This window comes from Sorex araneus, chromosome 2, assembly GCF_027595985.1.
Source record: "Sorex araneus isolate mSorAra2 chromosome 2, mSorAra2.pri, whole genome shotgun sequence".
NCBI classification, from domain to species: domain Eukaryota; kingdom Metazoa; phylum Chordata; class Mammalia; order Eulipotyphla; family Soricidae; genus Sorex; species Sorex araneus.
This window is the reverse complement of record NC_073303.1, coordinates 113,020,670-113,038,121: the sequence shown is the minus strand read 5'-3', so window position 1 is coordinate 113,038,121 and position 17,452 is coordinate 113,020,670.

Below are 17,452 nucleotides of genomic sequence, written 5' to 3'. Positions count from 1 at the left end.
GAATTTGGTTTCAAATCAGATATTGCATAAGACATTAAAAGGGATTATGGGATACATCAAGGGATTATGGGAAATACACGTGTAGCTGAAAGTTCGGCATTCTCTGTGATACAGAATTATCACTGGAGAAGAGGATGTAAGTTGAAGTGAGCAATCCAGAACATAACTTACCCTAGATTTCTTGAGATAGGAGGTGAGGAACAGGAGGAAGGGGAAGAGGAGGAGGAGATAGAGGAGAAGATGAGAAGGAGGCAGAGGAAGAGGAGGTGGTGAATTTTTTGTTATAAAACTTTGAAATTGTGCTAATGAATTTTACATTTTTTCAAGAAAATATACTTTTTATCTCACTTGTTTAATATGGGGAATGATTTACATTTTCTACTTTGTCTCTTTATTCATCATCACAGGCATATTAGACACAAGAAAGCTAAATCTTTATTTTTATTTAGGGCCACCCAGCTGTTTGTGGATTACTTCTGGTTCAGCACTCAGGGTTCACTACTGGTGGGTCTCAGGATGTCAGGGAAGGCAGTTTGTGATTGAAGACTGTGGGCTGCCACCAAGGCAAGCATCCTACCAACTGTACTATCTCTCCAGCAGAGGAAACAAATTGTTACCCTCTGTAACTCTTAGACATATTCCTCAATTTTAGCTACGTGATTAAGAGGAAATAAATTTGTTCTTCATTATATGAACTAAAATATTTTATTAATATGAAATATAAACATGGAAACAGAAGTTTCTTCCTACTTTCTTTTCTTCCTCCTTTGGTCTTTCTTTCGTCATTGATCATTGATTTATATGAGACATGATATATGATAACGATGTCAACACAAAAAAGAAAAGACCAATATGATTCACTTTTTAAACGCAGTTTAGCTTGGAACATAGATTAAATGACTGGACTGCATATAAATGAGTTTTGTTATAAAGTGCAAATAGAAATATCAGTGAAGGGGCTGGAGTGATAGCACAGTGGGTAGGGCATTTGCCTTGCATGCAGTTGATCTGGGTTTGATTCCCAGCATCCCATATGGTCCCCTGAGCACCAACAGGAGTAATTCCTGAGTATAGAGCCAGGAGTAACCCCTGAGCATCTCCAGGTGTGACCCAAAAAGCAAAAAAATATATGTATCAGTTAAATTTCTACCAATGGAATAATTCTCATGCCAATCAATTCAAGAAAGGGACTGTAAAGTGAGAAATATGTGACAAAGATTATAGAAGGGATGACAGTGCAAATAATGGGTCTGTGAGTCAACAAAAGATGAGTCACAGCAAGAAGTGCTATCATCCCAGAGGTAGTTAAGAGGGCCAATGGAGTGATGGAGAAATATAAACGCCCAGGGATGGAGCTACCTGGTGAAAATAGAAATCCTGTGGGGGAGATAGACACTGGCAGAAACATTTCCCTGAAGAGGATGGGTAGTGGGGAAGGATATACTCTGTTTTTTCCCTCCAAGCTTTACTAGAGTTCCTACTGACCAAAATTAATTGGGATTTTTTTTTAAAGAAAGAAAATGGAAAACATAAGTTATAAGAATGAGTGTTGAAATACACAGTCGATTAAGTCAGAGAGAGGTAGATCTAAGACGAAAAACACAACCAACACAGGATATTATGAACACACATAATTGGTGTAGGGACTCAGGGAATGACATTTGAATTGAGACCTAACATCTGAAATTTACATGTGTCAAGGGACTACCTGAGGAAAGAATGGTTCAGACAGAGAGAACAGTATTCCAAATGCTTGAAAGCCAAGAGCACTGTATTAATCTCTTTCTTTATTTTAAATTGAAGTTCAGAGAATCAAACATAACTTTATTTCATTAGACTTTTATTCTTATTTAATAAAACATTTGACATTTTTATTAAAATTTTATTAAAGCAATTTTCTTGCAAATGAATATTTACATTTATTTGATTGCTAATTAAACATTCTTATTTTCTAATCATTAAAGAAAAGAATAAAAGAGAAAGAGGGAGAAGAAATGAGAAGTGAATCTCTTATCAAATTCCTTAAAGTATATATTTGATTATATACATACAAGAAACATCAATATTACCTTTATTATTTTACCATTCATCAATGCGTGATCAATCACTATGTACAGTAATCTCTCATTTTTATGGCATCTAATTACTGTGAATCTTTGTCAATAATTTTTATCTCTTCCCTCAGGAAATATGTAAAGACTAATTAAAATGTGATAACTTATTCTCTCAATTACTTTCATAACATTTCATCTTATATGTCACAAACTAGGCAGTGACGAATATGGGAAAGCAGCTTCAATAACATAGTAAATCTCATCAGAGCAGACAATTTAGAATAGCAATTGTGCTCTACTGAAAGATCATAAATTCTTGCCTCTATTTCCCAGATAGAATGATATCTAAAATACATGGCTTCATCATATTTCCCCAAAATTTTAAAAGATTCATGATTTTTTTTATTTTTTCAGTCCATAGCATGAACTAGTAATGTTAAATATGAATTTATAAAGTCAGAGAATAAGGATGTTTTATTCTATTAAGAACTTTTTGCAAATGATAAGCTCAAAGTATTTTAATAATAGCTTACCCCTTTAAAAGATAAGGCCAAAGTTTGAGTATCATTGTATCGCTGTGTCACTATCATCCCAATGTTCATCGATTTACTTGAGCGGGCACCAGTAACGTCTCTATTACATTCAGCCCTGAGATTTTTGCAGCGTCTCCTTACTCATCTTTCCCAACGATTAGAGACTCTTTCAGGGTCAAGGGAATGAGACCTATCGTTACTGTTTTTGGCATATCAAATACACCACGGGTAGCTTGCCAGGCTCTGCCGGTGCGGGCGGGATACTCTTGGTTGCTTGTTGGGCTTTCCAAGAGGTATGAATATATCTATTACTGTATTTGGGATATGAATATGCCATCGGGAGCTTGCCAGCCTCTCCAGTGAGGTGACTCTTGGTAGCTTGTCAGGTTCTCTGAGAGGGAGACCTAGGCTATTAGATGTCTTCTGCGAGCTTGGTTTTATAGTTTCTGGATGTTGGACGTTGATGGGATTATGAGGTGCCGGGGGCAATTTGTGGGTATGACTTCCTAGCTACTGGAAAATGGGGGATCTGGGTGGAAGAAGCCCAGTCCATATCAGAGCAGCCTTGGAGATCTCAGCCCCAGGGCACACACTCCTGGGTTCCTCTTCCGGTTCCTTCATGGGTGAGGCTCTTCTGAACGTGTGGAGAGTGGCCTTGCGCATGAGTGTGACTGGGTTCCGGAGGCATTCAATTGTCAAGGCTCTGCTCAGGGCAGGGTGGGAAAAGCAAACTGTCTCCTCTGAGGGGCCCTGGTTAAGACAGCCAGGCGTGGGGGGCAAGAGACTCTGCGTCACTCTCTTCCAGGAGCTTGGTTTTATAGTCTCTAAATTCAAAATCAAAACCATTTAAAATTAAAAATTAAAAAGCAGTAACCTGCTTTCTATTAGCAAACTGAGTTCGCAAGCACTTGGCAATGTGGTAAAAAGAAAGCTATTTTCACGAACAGTATCTTTGTTTGATGCTCAAAGCATGGGGCAATCAGAAGCGTATCTACCAAGAACTCGATCAGAGCCAATCATCTATTCTCCTCAGAAAGAAAAAGCTTCAAAAAGGCATTTAGCCTTGTTCCCACCGGTGAAAAGGAGCATTTATCTGTATGTCACTTTCATCAGCTTTAAAAAAATATAGTAAGAGAATATGGGTGAATTGAACTTTGTTTCACACATAGCTGAAAGTATTTCTTTTTAAGGGTTTCACCACTGCTGATAAAATGAATCTGGCAATAAACCAATCCTGCACCCTAAACTGAATACACTATTACTAGAAGAAATAGAATATATTAATTTTAGACTAAGGGAAAGCAGTATTGTTCTTCCCTGTACTAATAGGGGGAAAAACTAGCATCTAGGAATCACTGATGGCAAACAACTATAATTAAACAAAAATACTGCATGAATCTATAATTCTTACACTCATCTTTTAAACTATTCCTAGGAATTAAAATTTCAAAACCCAAAACAAAATTTCACAAACACACAATACCAAGATGAGATGAGCTACCTTATACTATATTTTGTTTAACTGTTATCTGTTCTGAAGTATTCACATTCATAAATAAAAACGCACAGTTTATATATTTTTTTCCTTTTTTGGCCATGATGTGGCAGGCTCAGGGACAACTCCTGGTTCTGTGCTTAGGGACTCACTCCTAGTAGTGCTGGGGGATCATATTTGGAGCCAGGGGGAAAATTTAGTCAGCTCTCTGTGAGGTAAGCAAGCACCTATCTGCTGTACTATCTCTCTAGGAAACTAGACAATTAGTAACAAGTGAATTGTAGCATATATATATATATATATGCTACAATTATATATATATAGAGAGAGAAAGAGAGAGAGAGAGTTGTATCACTGTATCAATGTTATCTCATTGCTCATCGATTTGCTCGAGCGGGCACCAGAAACGTCTCCAGAGTGAGACTTCTTGGTACTGCTTTTGGCATATCAAATACGCCACAGGGAGCTTGCCAGGCTCTGCCATGCAGGTGCGATACAATATATACATACAAATATATACATATATATATACATACATTATATATATATATGTATATGGGCTGGAGCAAATAGCACAGCGGGTAGGGCATTTGTCTTGCATGCAGCCAACCCAGATTCAATTCCTCCGCCGCTCTTGGAGAGCCCAGCAAGCTACCGAGAGTTTCCTGCTCACACAGCAGAGCCTGGCAAGCTACCCATGGCATATTCAATATGCCAAAAACAGTAACAAGAAGTCTCACAATGGAGACATTCCTGGTGCCTGCTCGAGCAAATCTATGAGCAACAGGACAATAGTACTACTGTGTGTGTGTGTGTGTGTGTGTGTGTGTGCGCAAGCTACCCATGAGATGTTCGGTATGCCAAAAAATAAAACCAGTAACAACAACGTGCTCTTCATGTTCCTGGAGCAAGCAGATGCCATTAGGCAACACTAGCACGTGACAGGGATTAATGGAGATGTTACTGGCACCCTCTCAAGCAATTGATGAACAAGAGGATGACAGTGATACAGTGATATATATATGCGTGTGTGTGTCTGTGTGTGCATGTGTATCCAATCAATAGATAAATATTTAACTAGACTTATATCCTTCCCCCACTCACCTTTGGAATATATCTCCCTTCTACTCCTGAATCAATTCAAAACTCTAATCTGCTTTCTATTAGTAACCTTTTATCTATTCTAGTATTTTATATAAGTGGGTTCATTTATCCAGTATGCTATTGATTATGTATGTTATATATTCATTCATAAATATGTGCTGTTGGGAATTTCTAATTTGTTGTTAATTAGTATCCCTCTTCAGTATGTATATAATTTGCCTATTGATCTGTTGAGGATATTTGTTTTGTTTTCAGATTCGAAAAATATGGATAGGATATTTTAGATAATCATGTAAAATATTTTGGTTGAAGATTTAACATCTTGCAACCTTGGAAACTTCCCCAAACAATTTAGAAACTGTGCTCTCCTAGCTTAGTAAAACATTACAATAAGTTCTCCATTGCCTTGTGTTGTTCTATTTCCGCTGATATTAGTTACAAAGCTAGCAGCAAAGCAGACGAGTCCTTCTTTAACCTTATTTCTTCCTCTAGTTGTCTAAACTGGGCACAAAGCTATACATAGACATCCAAGACCAGTCACTGCTACAGTCATTTATTTTCCTTCATTGCCTTACAGCACTTACTGATTGAAGTTTCTCAAACAAGGGCATTAAATCAGCTGCTGCTTTCAGAGAAGTTGTGTCTAACATACAGATTTCTCACAGACACCATTTATCAGATTGAGCTGTTACCTTTTGTTACACATTTGCAGACATTTATTTTTCATTAATGGTTGTTGAAAAACTTGCATGCCTTTTCTGCATAAATTGAGAGTTTCATATTGTATATATATTTCCATATGCAATTTCTGAGTTTTCAATATTTGAACCAGCATGTATTACTGAGATAAGCCACTTGATTATGATGACATACTTAGAAACGTAAATGACTATTATTTCCCAAACTTTATTTTTTTTTGCTTTTTGTGTCACACCCGATGATTCACAGGGGTCACTCCTGGCGCTGCACTCAGGAATTACCCCTGGCGGTGTTCAGGGGACCATATAGGATGCTGTGAATCAAACCTGGGTTGGCCGCGTGCTAGGCAAATGCCGTACCCGCTGTGCTATTGCTCCAACCTCTATTTCCAAAACTTTAATCGGTGAATTTTCATGTATTTTATGAGGAATTAACATTTATATTTATACAAAATATTCCATTATAGTTATTTTTGTTGCTTTTTTTTAACCACTGTTTCTGGCTCTGGTATCATGGCAATGTTCCCCATATAAAAAAAAAGTCTAAAACATCTCAACTCTGCAAAGAGCTTGATAATGTTACTATTACTGCTGATTTGTTAAAGTCAGTGGTGAAATTATATGGACATAGCACTCAATTTAGGTACAATTTTATATTCTTAATTCACTGTATCACTGTCACTGTCATCCTGTTGTTTACTCGAGCCGGCACCAATAACGTCTCTATTCCGATCAGTTCTGAGATTTTAGCAGCCTCTCCTTACTCATCTTTCTGAACAATTAGAGGCTCTTTCAGGGTCAAGGGAATGAGACCCATTGTTACTGTTTTTGGCATATTGAATATGCCACGGGTAGTTTGCCAGGTTCTGCCGGCGCGGGCGGGAAACTCTTGGTAGCTTGCTAAGCTTTCCAAAAGGTAAGTATATAGTGTCATCCCCTCAATCATCTATTTGCTCAAGCGGGCACAATAATATCTCCATTCATCCTAGCCCTGAGATTTTTAGCAGCCTCTCTTTACTCGTCCTTCCCAATAGTGCCACATTGGAGGCTCTTTCAGGGTCAGGAGAATGAGAGCCATCATTGTTACCGGCTTTGGCATATGAATACACCTCAGAGAGTTTGCCAGGCTCTCCCATGCATTCAGGGAACTCTTGGTAGCTTGCCAGGTTCTCCAAGAAGGAGAACTAGAGCTTGGTTTTGTAGTCTCTGGATGTTGGCTGTTGATGGGATTACACGGCATGGGGGCAGTTTCTGGGTGTGACTGCCTAGCTAGTGGAAAATAGGGGATCTGGGCAGAAGAGACCCAGTCCCAATCATGGCAGGATTAGAGGTCTCAGCCCTGGGTCCCACGCACCTGGGTTCCTCTTCTAGTTCCTTCATGCATGAGGCTCGTCTGAATGTGTGCAGAGGGATCTTGAGCATGGCTGTGGCTGGGTTCCGGAGGTCTTCAGCTTTGGAGGCTCTGCTGGAGGGAATCTGGGTGGAGGAGGCCCAGTCTGATCCAAGCATGCTTGGGGCTCTCATGGCTGCTAAATCTTGTAAAAAATACTTTAGAATCTATTGATATGTGAATTTTATCTTTCCTTTGGCAGAGTGTTGCATTGTATTGTTATTTATGTGTACTAAACATCTTTCGTCTCTTCAGTAAATCCCAGTTGTTCATAATAAATAATCCCTTTAATGTATTGTTGTGTTCAACTTGCAAAATTTTGTTAATATTTTTGCATCTATGTGCTTCAGAGTCATTAATCTATATTTTTTCTTGTGTATGTTTTTGTGGTTTGGAGATTATGGATAATCTCCAAATAATCTCCAACTCATAAAAATAAGTTAAAGAGTATTTTCTTTATTTGATTTTGAGGTGAAGAATTGAAAAGGATAGATAATAGATAATAGTCTTTTGTTTTGAAAGTTTGGTTAAAATTTACTAGTGAAACCATCTGGTGCTGAACTTTGCCATTATAATGTGTTTATTTCAATTTTAATTTCTGTTCTTTTCGATCTATTCAAGTTTTTAATTTTTTTGTTGCCATTTTCAGAGTACCTATTACATTTTTGGGAGTAGAAAGGTTTGGAAGAGGCCATACCCAGGGTGTTTAGGGGATACTTCTGGATTTGTGCTTAGGGGTCCCTCCTGGTTGTGCTTGGGAGACCATGACAATGGCAGGGATTAATGCAGGCATTTCCCCTGTATATTAAAATTGAATAGTTTCATGGGGCATAAATAAATTCTATTGGTAATATTTTATTTCATCATATAAAAATGTTGTGAAATTGCTTTTTTCTCCTTAATATAGTCTGAGAAGGAAAATACTGTATTTTAAATTATTTTCCTGTATATATTGTCATTTTCATTTTGAATATTCAGGAACCAAAACAGGATGTTTTTCTATGGAGTTTCTTAGGATTTATCTGTTTGGGGCTTGCTGAGCTTCTATGTATAGACTATGTTTTTTAACTACTGTGGAAACGTTATTACTTTTTTGAATACTCTCTCATTCCCTCTTTCTCTACTTTCCTAAAATACTTCCATAATAGTTTTTCATCTTTTGATTTATTCTGAAAAACTAAGTGAGATTCTTTTAATTTTTTTCTATTTCTGTTGTTCAGATTGATTTAAAGCCATTGACATGTCATTGAGATCACCCAAACATTGTCATCTCCAGTATAGTCACAAACAATTCATCAAGTCGATTATTAATTCTGTTATGTTTTACAACTTTATAGCCATAATTTGATTATCTATCTTTGTTGTGTTTTTTGTTTGTGGGCCACACTGGCAGTGTTCTGGACTTATTCCAGGGTTGGTGCTCAGGGTTTAATCTTGGTCAGGATTCGGGGACTATATTTGGTACTAGAGATCAAGTCTAGGTTGGACTAATGCAAGAAAAGCATTTATCCACCAGTACTAATTATTTGTGCCATAACACCTTTTTCTATATGGAGATTTCAAATCTTTCGTTTTTTTGGAGAGTTTCTAATTCTTATTGACGTATTATGCCGATGTCTATCTTAAAGTTTGCCTCAGATAATTTCAAATCTGACCTAGTTTTTATTGTTAATTCATTTCAAATGTCATTTTCTTGGTGTTTGTTGTGAAGGCAATAATTTTAATTGTATGTACTCATTCTACCTGAAATGTAAAGTAACACAGGGTTATATTTAAATATTTTATTTTAGCAGTCTTACTTGTCCAGATTAGCACACATATCCATTTCTATTTATTTGGTCCCAACAACAGTTCTTAGCTTTTACAATGTTATTTTCCTTTGCATTAAATATCTGATGCCATCGTCATTACCAATTATTTCCATCAGTGCTTTCAATCAATCAATATATAATTACTGAGCAAAGATATTGAAGTGTGTTCTAGCAATTAGTTTACTGAAATAAAGAATTCAGCAAGATTTCTCCCCTCAGGGGTTTCTGTTGAAATTTAAGAGATATAATAAGTAGGTAAAAAAACTAACAATTGAGAAAACGGTTGAAGAAAAACAGGGCCTATGTTAGATGACATGACATGTATTTTCTGGAGAAGATACACTGGAATTAAAACAATAATGCTGAGAAAGATTCAAATATAATAAAATGCTGGCAATTCTTTTCTAGGCATGAGTTGATGTATAAAAACTTCAGTAGTACACAGAGACTGGCAAAAGTATTATGATGTTATGACTGTGCACAATTAAAACTGAGTTTTAATTATCCAGAGATCATATAGTCTCATATTGTCTTTCCAGGAGTAGGAGAATGGAAATGTACATTGACCAATTACAGATTTCATTACCTACACATAAGCTCTAGTACATAAACCATCAGCCAATCTGTATATCACTGTCACAGTCATCAAAGTGCTCATCGATTTGCTCAAGCAAGCACCAATAAAGCCTCCATCATGAGACTTGTTGTTACTGTTTTTGGCATATCGAATACACCACCCACAGGTAGCTTGCCAGGCTCTGCCATGTGTGCGGGATACTCTGAGTAGCTTGTCGGGCTCTCAAGAGGGATGGAGGAATTGAACCCAGATCGGCTGCATGCAAGACAAACACCATAACTGGGGTGTTATTACTCTGCCTGTATGAAACCCTACTGGACATTTTTACATCAAACCTTTCTAATCTTCATAGAGCCATGCCATTAAAATATCTCAGATACTAAGTGCATGAACTAAATAGGTACACACTGCATGTAAAGTTTTATGTCAGTCTGTGACTCAACTTTTGTTTTTATGTTAGTTAGCTTATGAAAATAAATGACCATTTATTGCATGTTTTTATAACAATAAAGAAGAATGGTACATGAATTATTAATACCAGTGCACATTTCATAACATTAATGTAATTTTGGTATAGTAAGTCCACATAAGGACTACTTTTCAAACTATTCACTTGATATTTTTTTAATGTCCTACCATAGAAAAAATAATATAGGACAGCATTTATGGAAAATTTTCCACATTAAAAGCTCCAAATTTGAATTGAGAGTGACTCACTCACTAGCTGTATAAACCTGAGCAAGGAATTTATCTTTTAAAATCTAAGTAACTCTCTCTCTAATAAGTGGATGATAATTACATCTACTCACCATATTCAATTTGAGGATTAAAATAACATAATCCAATTTAAAGTACAATGTTTGGCACAGAATATTAAATGAACGTATCTGGCTTATTTATTATTGTTGCTAATTTAGATATATCATACATCCTTGCACTGTGTGTTGATATATGCATCACTTAACACATTCTGAATACTCAAAAAGCCATGTGCCTATCTGATGAAATCACTATTTCTAAAGACATTATCACTGGGGAAGAAAGCATATACTTCTGTTGGTGTTTATTATGTCAACTAATAAACTTTATATGTGTGAGGTATACTAGGATATATATATATATATGTATATATATATATAGTGTAGTGTCTCACTTGGAAATGATTTTCAGTGACTTTTTAGAAATTGTACAAAGTTCTGTCTTCTTTTAGGAAAATCGATTTTGGATCAGCAAAGGTCAACAAAGTAAAGACTTGACTTTTGTTCTTAGGAATTCCACAAAATTAGTTGCTTAGAAGATAGTTTATCTTCTTTATGATATCACTTTATCAAAATCTGTACTTGTGATTTGGGGGAGTTTATCCACATAAAGCACATAGTTAAAGTACTAATAATTTCCCTTAAACTATTAAGAACAAAACTTTAATTTTTCAAAAATCTTTTAAGACAATCATTCACTAAATTCACAGCATTTTACCATACAAGGTAAAGAGGATTATGCCACAAGGCAGGTAGCATTGTAAAATTTACTGGTATGCACTCATAACTGTTGCCTTCAGCTAGAAAAGATAGAAATGTGTTTATATGCTGGAATCAGTCAAGACTAAGAATTTGCTGTCCTACACAACTTGTCATTCAGTTCAATTACGTTTCTATAACATTTTGCAAAAATAAAGACATAAAGCAGAATTTCACTAAAGATAACAGAATAAATTCATGTTTTTATACCTTCTTTCCTAAATCTAGTGAAATTTATAAAAATAACTAGAGAAAAGAACTCTGTGCTTAGAAAATGTCATAATTCATAAGTATACCACTGAAGAATAAATTCAGTTTATTTGTTACAAAAAAGCTCATCCAAGCAATTGGACTAAACTCTGATTATACTAGACTTGTGCCAAGTTGATGAGACTCAATCATATCATTTTTTAATGGAGATATGAAGGATCTATTAGCAATTCAGAGGCAAAGAGATGGGGTTGGAAGTAAATAAGTCATAAGAAAAAAGAGAACAGCATCCTTTAAGGTGCTATTACAAAACTCATCAGAATATAATAGAGATGGAAGGTGAAGCTGTTTAATATACAGGATTCTTGGCAAGTCACATTACTTTGTTTCATCTTATTTTCTCCCTAGAAGGAAAAACCCAGGTAGAAGGGACTCTGTGTACTATAGTTTACTACAGTCTTTGACAAAATTATGTGATTAGAGAGAAATGGTTGCCTGAAACAAAGATCTAGACTTTAACTGGAAGATTTGTAACTCTCTTCCATGGAATATAAAAAGTGAGAGACTGGGTCTAAGCTTTCAAGAAACTGACAAAGAAACTGCTTGGTGGCAACAGCTAATGCATTGGCTTATTTTTCATTCCCTTTAAACAAATGAGTCAGAAGATACACAAACTACTCCTTTACCCAAAATTTAATTCTTAAAGAATTAAATGATATCTCTTCTTATGTATTCTTGAGTATTCCACTGTGCAAAACTCACGATAAAACATCTTATCGAATCAGTTATTTTTTTCTCACAGATCAGACTAGTACTCCTGGGACTGGAGTGATAGCACAGCAGGTAGGGGGTTTGCCTTGCATGCGGCTAACCCAGGTGTGATTCCCAGCATCATATATGGTCCCCTGAGCATCGCCAGGAGAAATTCCTGAGCGCAGTGCAGAGCCAGGAGAAACCCCTGAGCATCAATAGATGTGACACCATCCCCCCAAAAAAAGACTAGTACTCCTTCTGCTACCAGCTTAGGCACTCTATGTTACATATTGCTCCTTGTTGTGGCTTTTTGTATAAGTAAGCACAAATGCAGCAAACCTTAACAACCACCCAAATATAAAACACATTATCTGCAAAACAGTATTCTCTAAAAGACACAGACTATGAAATATAAAATGCAAAATATATACATTTAGCAAATAATCAAGTCAAATGAGAAAATATAATCACAATATTTATCTGGAGAGACCAAATTCCAAATATTTTGCAGTAATTCAGCTTAATAAGTAACTTTTATACAATAAAAATATTTTTCATAGTAAGGAGATAATTACACACCTGATAAACATAGCATGGAAATATTTGAGATATTTATTTATTTTTCTTTTTAGGTCACACCCGGTGATGCACAGGGGTTATTCCTGGCTTTGCACTCAGGGACCATATTGGATGCTGGGAATCAAACCTGGGTCAGCTGGGCGCAAGGCAAATGCCCTACCCGCTGTACTATTGCTCCAGCCCCAATTTGAGATATTTTAAATAAATTCTGAGCAATATAACAAATTACAGAATCTGCAATTTAAAGGCATAACTGAACAATTTGAGTAAAAAATATCTATTCATACTTCAAAAGTTTGAAAAATCAAAAAGTTAAAAATGCTACTTGAAATTTATTTTCTTTTTTATAATAAATATAGATTTAAAAAATAGAAATATAAAGCACCTGATTATGTGCATTTTCAATGAATTTGAGGAGGGATAGACAAAACATAAAAAGTTTATTATATCTAATGTTCACATTTATTTTACTTTTTTTTGTTGTTTATTGGGTCACAAACGGCAATGCTCATGGGTCATTCCTGGCTCTGCACTCAGGAATTACTCCTGGCAGTGCTCAGAGGACCATATAGGATGCTGGGAATAGAACCCGGGTCCGTCGTATGCAAGGCAAATGCCCTGCCCGCTGTGCTATCGCTCCAGACACTTATTTCACTTTTTCATCTAATTTAATTTTGTTGCTAATTTGGCCACATCTGGTCATGCTTAGTGTTTATTCAGAATTCTGTGCTCAGGGATGACAGCTGTCATCGAGACAACTGTGCATTGGGATTCACGTATGTCTTGGATCAATATCCTGTCAGCCATAAGAAAGTTAGGCATGCTATCCACTGTACAATCCCTACAGCCTGAGTATATGTTTTTTGATAGTTGTAATAAATAAAACACCAACAACTTGGACTTTTAGCAAGAGGCATGTACAAAAAAATTTCACAATGTCATTAAGGTAGCAATATGGGAAATAAAACAAAGTAACTATTAATAGGAGAATATAATATTTCATCAATTTTGATAATGATATACATTGTATGTATAATAAAATAGTATGAAAAATTTAAAATGAATGTGTAGCACATCTGTAGATGATGGAAAAATAAATAGAAAAGTATAATGGAAAATTTCATTTCTTAGGCACAGAAGAACTTAGGGAGTAATAAACCAGAGTGATAAACCAGAGAACTGAAACAACTTATTTTTATTCTCATTACAATGAATCCCAAACACTAGTACAAGAGTAGTACAAGGTCTGAATTAATATATCTATTAAGACATTACCTAAAACTATATTAAATATGTAGCCTGAAACCTTAAAACTCAATCATAAAATTTTATTTTATTTTATTTTGCTTTTTGGGTCACACCTGGCTATGTACAGGGGTCACTCCTGGCTCTGCACTCAGGAATTACCCCTGGCAGTGCTCAGGGGACCATATGGGATGCTGGGAATCGAACCTGGGTTGGCCGAGTGCAAGGCAAATGCCCTACCTGCTGTGCTATCACTCCAGCCCCCTCAATCAATCATAAAATTTTATAGACTCCTGATTAGGATCCCTTGATATTAGTAGGACAAAGTATAACTTGTGAAGTCAGAATTTATGAGCTTAAATCCCATCACTGCTGCTGTCATACTTTAGTTTATAAAATGGAGAATCTCATGTGGTAATCATGAGTATTGTCTGAATTAATACATGCAAAGTAGTCAGAATCTAGTGATGTTCAATGTGCATGTTGAGATTTAAAATTTGTGGGGCACAGCGGTGTCCAGAGATACTCCCATCTCTGGACTCAGGGGTTATTCCCTGCTGTTCTAGAGGGACAATGTCATGTTAGAGGATATATTTAGACTTCCTGTATTAAAGGTCTGCATACAGTCCTTTGAGTTATCTCTCTTGTCCTACTGGTGGGCGTTATAAGTAGCACAGGATCTGGCATATTGTGTAAGGTCTCAATCAGTATTTCTTAAAGGAAAAAAATAATTATTACTTCTCAGAGTCTGGCAAGCTATCCGTGGCATATTCGATATGCCAAAAGCAGTAACAATAGGTCTCATTCCCCTGGAAAGAGCCTCCAATTGTTGAGAAAGACAAGTAAGGAGAGGCTGCTAAAATCTCAGGGCTGGGAGGAATAGAGACATTACTGGTGCCCACTTGAGTAAATAGACAAACAACAGGATGACAGTGATACAGTGATACAGGATTTGGAACATCAGAATTTTGGCAGAGCTTTAGAAATTGTAGTGCAGTATGCAAACATATAAATAAGGTATTCCTGTCTAATCCTAGGGACTTCGTGATGCTCAAAGGCATGATTCAGAATTCCACCATACGTAGAGCACTCTCTTCTCTCTTAAAGGGAGGAAGCAGTGTTGCCCTACACAAAGCTTCTTTCCCTCAGTGACCCTCGGTTCAGTTGGATTTTGGCAGACTGTAGTTCCACACTATAGTACAGTTTTTATATCCTTCAGTTATTTCTTTTTTTTCTTTAAGAATTATGATTAATAGAACATGCTGGAGTCTGATTCCTGTCACTAATTGAGGACTCAAAGCTTTTGAGAGTTCTGTAATTTCCAGTTTCAAAATCAGAAGTTGTCTTAGTATCAGAGCCAGACAACCTCCTATCCAAGTGGGGACCCAGATAGCAAAGCTTTATTCCACTTGTGAAAAACTCTCAGATCTGTGTTAACGGAAATGTAGTATAAAAATTGGAGTTTCCTAGATATCCTGAGAAGGTTCTTTTTTTTGGACATTACAATAATGTATCTCTGACATATTAATTCCTCTTATTTAAATATTTTAATCAATCAAGGGCTGGAGCAATAGTACAGCTGTAGGGCATTTGCCTTGCATGTGGCTGACCCACATTTGTTTCCTCTGCCCCTCTCGGAGAGCCTGGCAAGCTACCGAGAGTATCTCGCCCCCCCAGCAGAGCCTGGCAAGCTACCCGTGGTGTATTCAACATGCCAAAAACAGTAACAAACAAATCTCACAATGGAGATGTTACCTGTGCCCGCTCAAGCAAATCGATGAGCAACAGGATGGCAGTGACAGTAACAGGCAATCAAAAGTTAGTAAAAAATTCAGAAAGTATAAGAAAATGATATTTAAGTATCTTTCACTTATAACAAACTATATTATCATGCTATGATTCCCTTTGATAGGAAATTGTAATTATGATACAATCATCTTTAAGCACTGAGCTATTTTCACTACATAACTGAAGTACTATCATTATATATAGGACAATTACAATAATCACACAGCAATATTTTCAAGTATCACAAAGAAAAATTAAATAATTTATTATAACACGGTGAATTGCATATAATATCTCCACAATAAACCATAGAAGAAAATGGAAGGGAATATTTCTTTACATTAGGGACATCATGTACTATGATAACTAGTAATATAAATAATAACATACATAAATTGTGATGTGATTAAATCTTCTATATTATTTTTTCATTTGAATTGGAGGTTGAATCTCACTCAGTTCTGTGATCAGGAATTACTCCTGGAAGGTTCTGGGGACTAACAAGTCCCCAGACACTTGTGATATAATCCTGGTCAGGCGCAAACAAGATAAATGTGTTTCTCTCTGGCCTTTGTGTAAATATATAAACAAACATTTTATAATCCTCGTGGAAAACAAAGACCTCCTATCTTGTCTAGATTTTAAATCCCTGAAGTCCTTGAATAAAATTAACAATTTTAAAAATTGAACTAAAAATGTATTTAAATAAAAGATACAAAGAAAGAAAAGTTTTTCTGGAATTATCTAGATGGGATAAATTAAATTACATGAGTCAATGAAAAAAGAATATCTTGAAAACTGTGATAATTAGGAGATGTGATATGGGAAGAATGTCAAGAAAATGCAATATGAAAAAGACTGACCAAGTAGGCACTGTCTTTGAAAGTGTAGATTGGTGTCATAGGTGAGGAAATGATGCTAATCTCTATAAATTGGAAAAGTAAAGAAAATAGATTCTCTTCTTGAGTCAGAAGAAAGGGATGAAGAATTGAAGGAAAGGGAGTGAGAGGAAGAAAGGAAAAGTAATTATGCATATTTTAAAGATATATTAACTAAACTTCTGTTTGTTTGTTTTACCACACCTGGTGTTACTTAGGGGTTTTCTTGATTCTACACTCTGGAATCACTTCTGGCAGGCTTGGAGGACCATACGGGATGCCAGGGATCAAACCAGGTTGGCCATGTGCAACGCAAGTGCCCTACACACCATGCTATGTCCCCAGCCCCAGATATATTAACTATTGAAAATAACAAATATTTTTTCTACAAAGCCTGTTAGCATCACTTGTCCCTTTCCAATCATTAACCTGTCAGTTGCCTGCTGTGGAAAGAACACTGATCTGGAGTCATAAGACTTTTGTTCTAGTCCTGATTTTGTTGATGATGAAGTGGAGAAAATCATTTAATTTATCTGTAAGTTGTCTTAACTGTATGAAGTTAGGTTAATTCTGCCTAACTTAAAATTTCTCTATCTCTAATGTTTAGGGGAACACTGGGATGATATAAGTTTTACTAAATTTTGCATGGAAATATTTGCTGAATTTAAAAGTTTTCTACTGCTGTGCAAAAAACTGAAACAAATGAAGTGGATTTAATTAACTAAGACAAATTTATGAACTTGAAGCTTTTTTAGATAATCTGCTAATAGTGTGACTGGTTCATCCCTTCAAGCCTCATGGACTAAAATCAAAATATTGA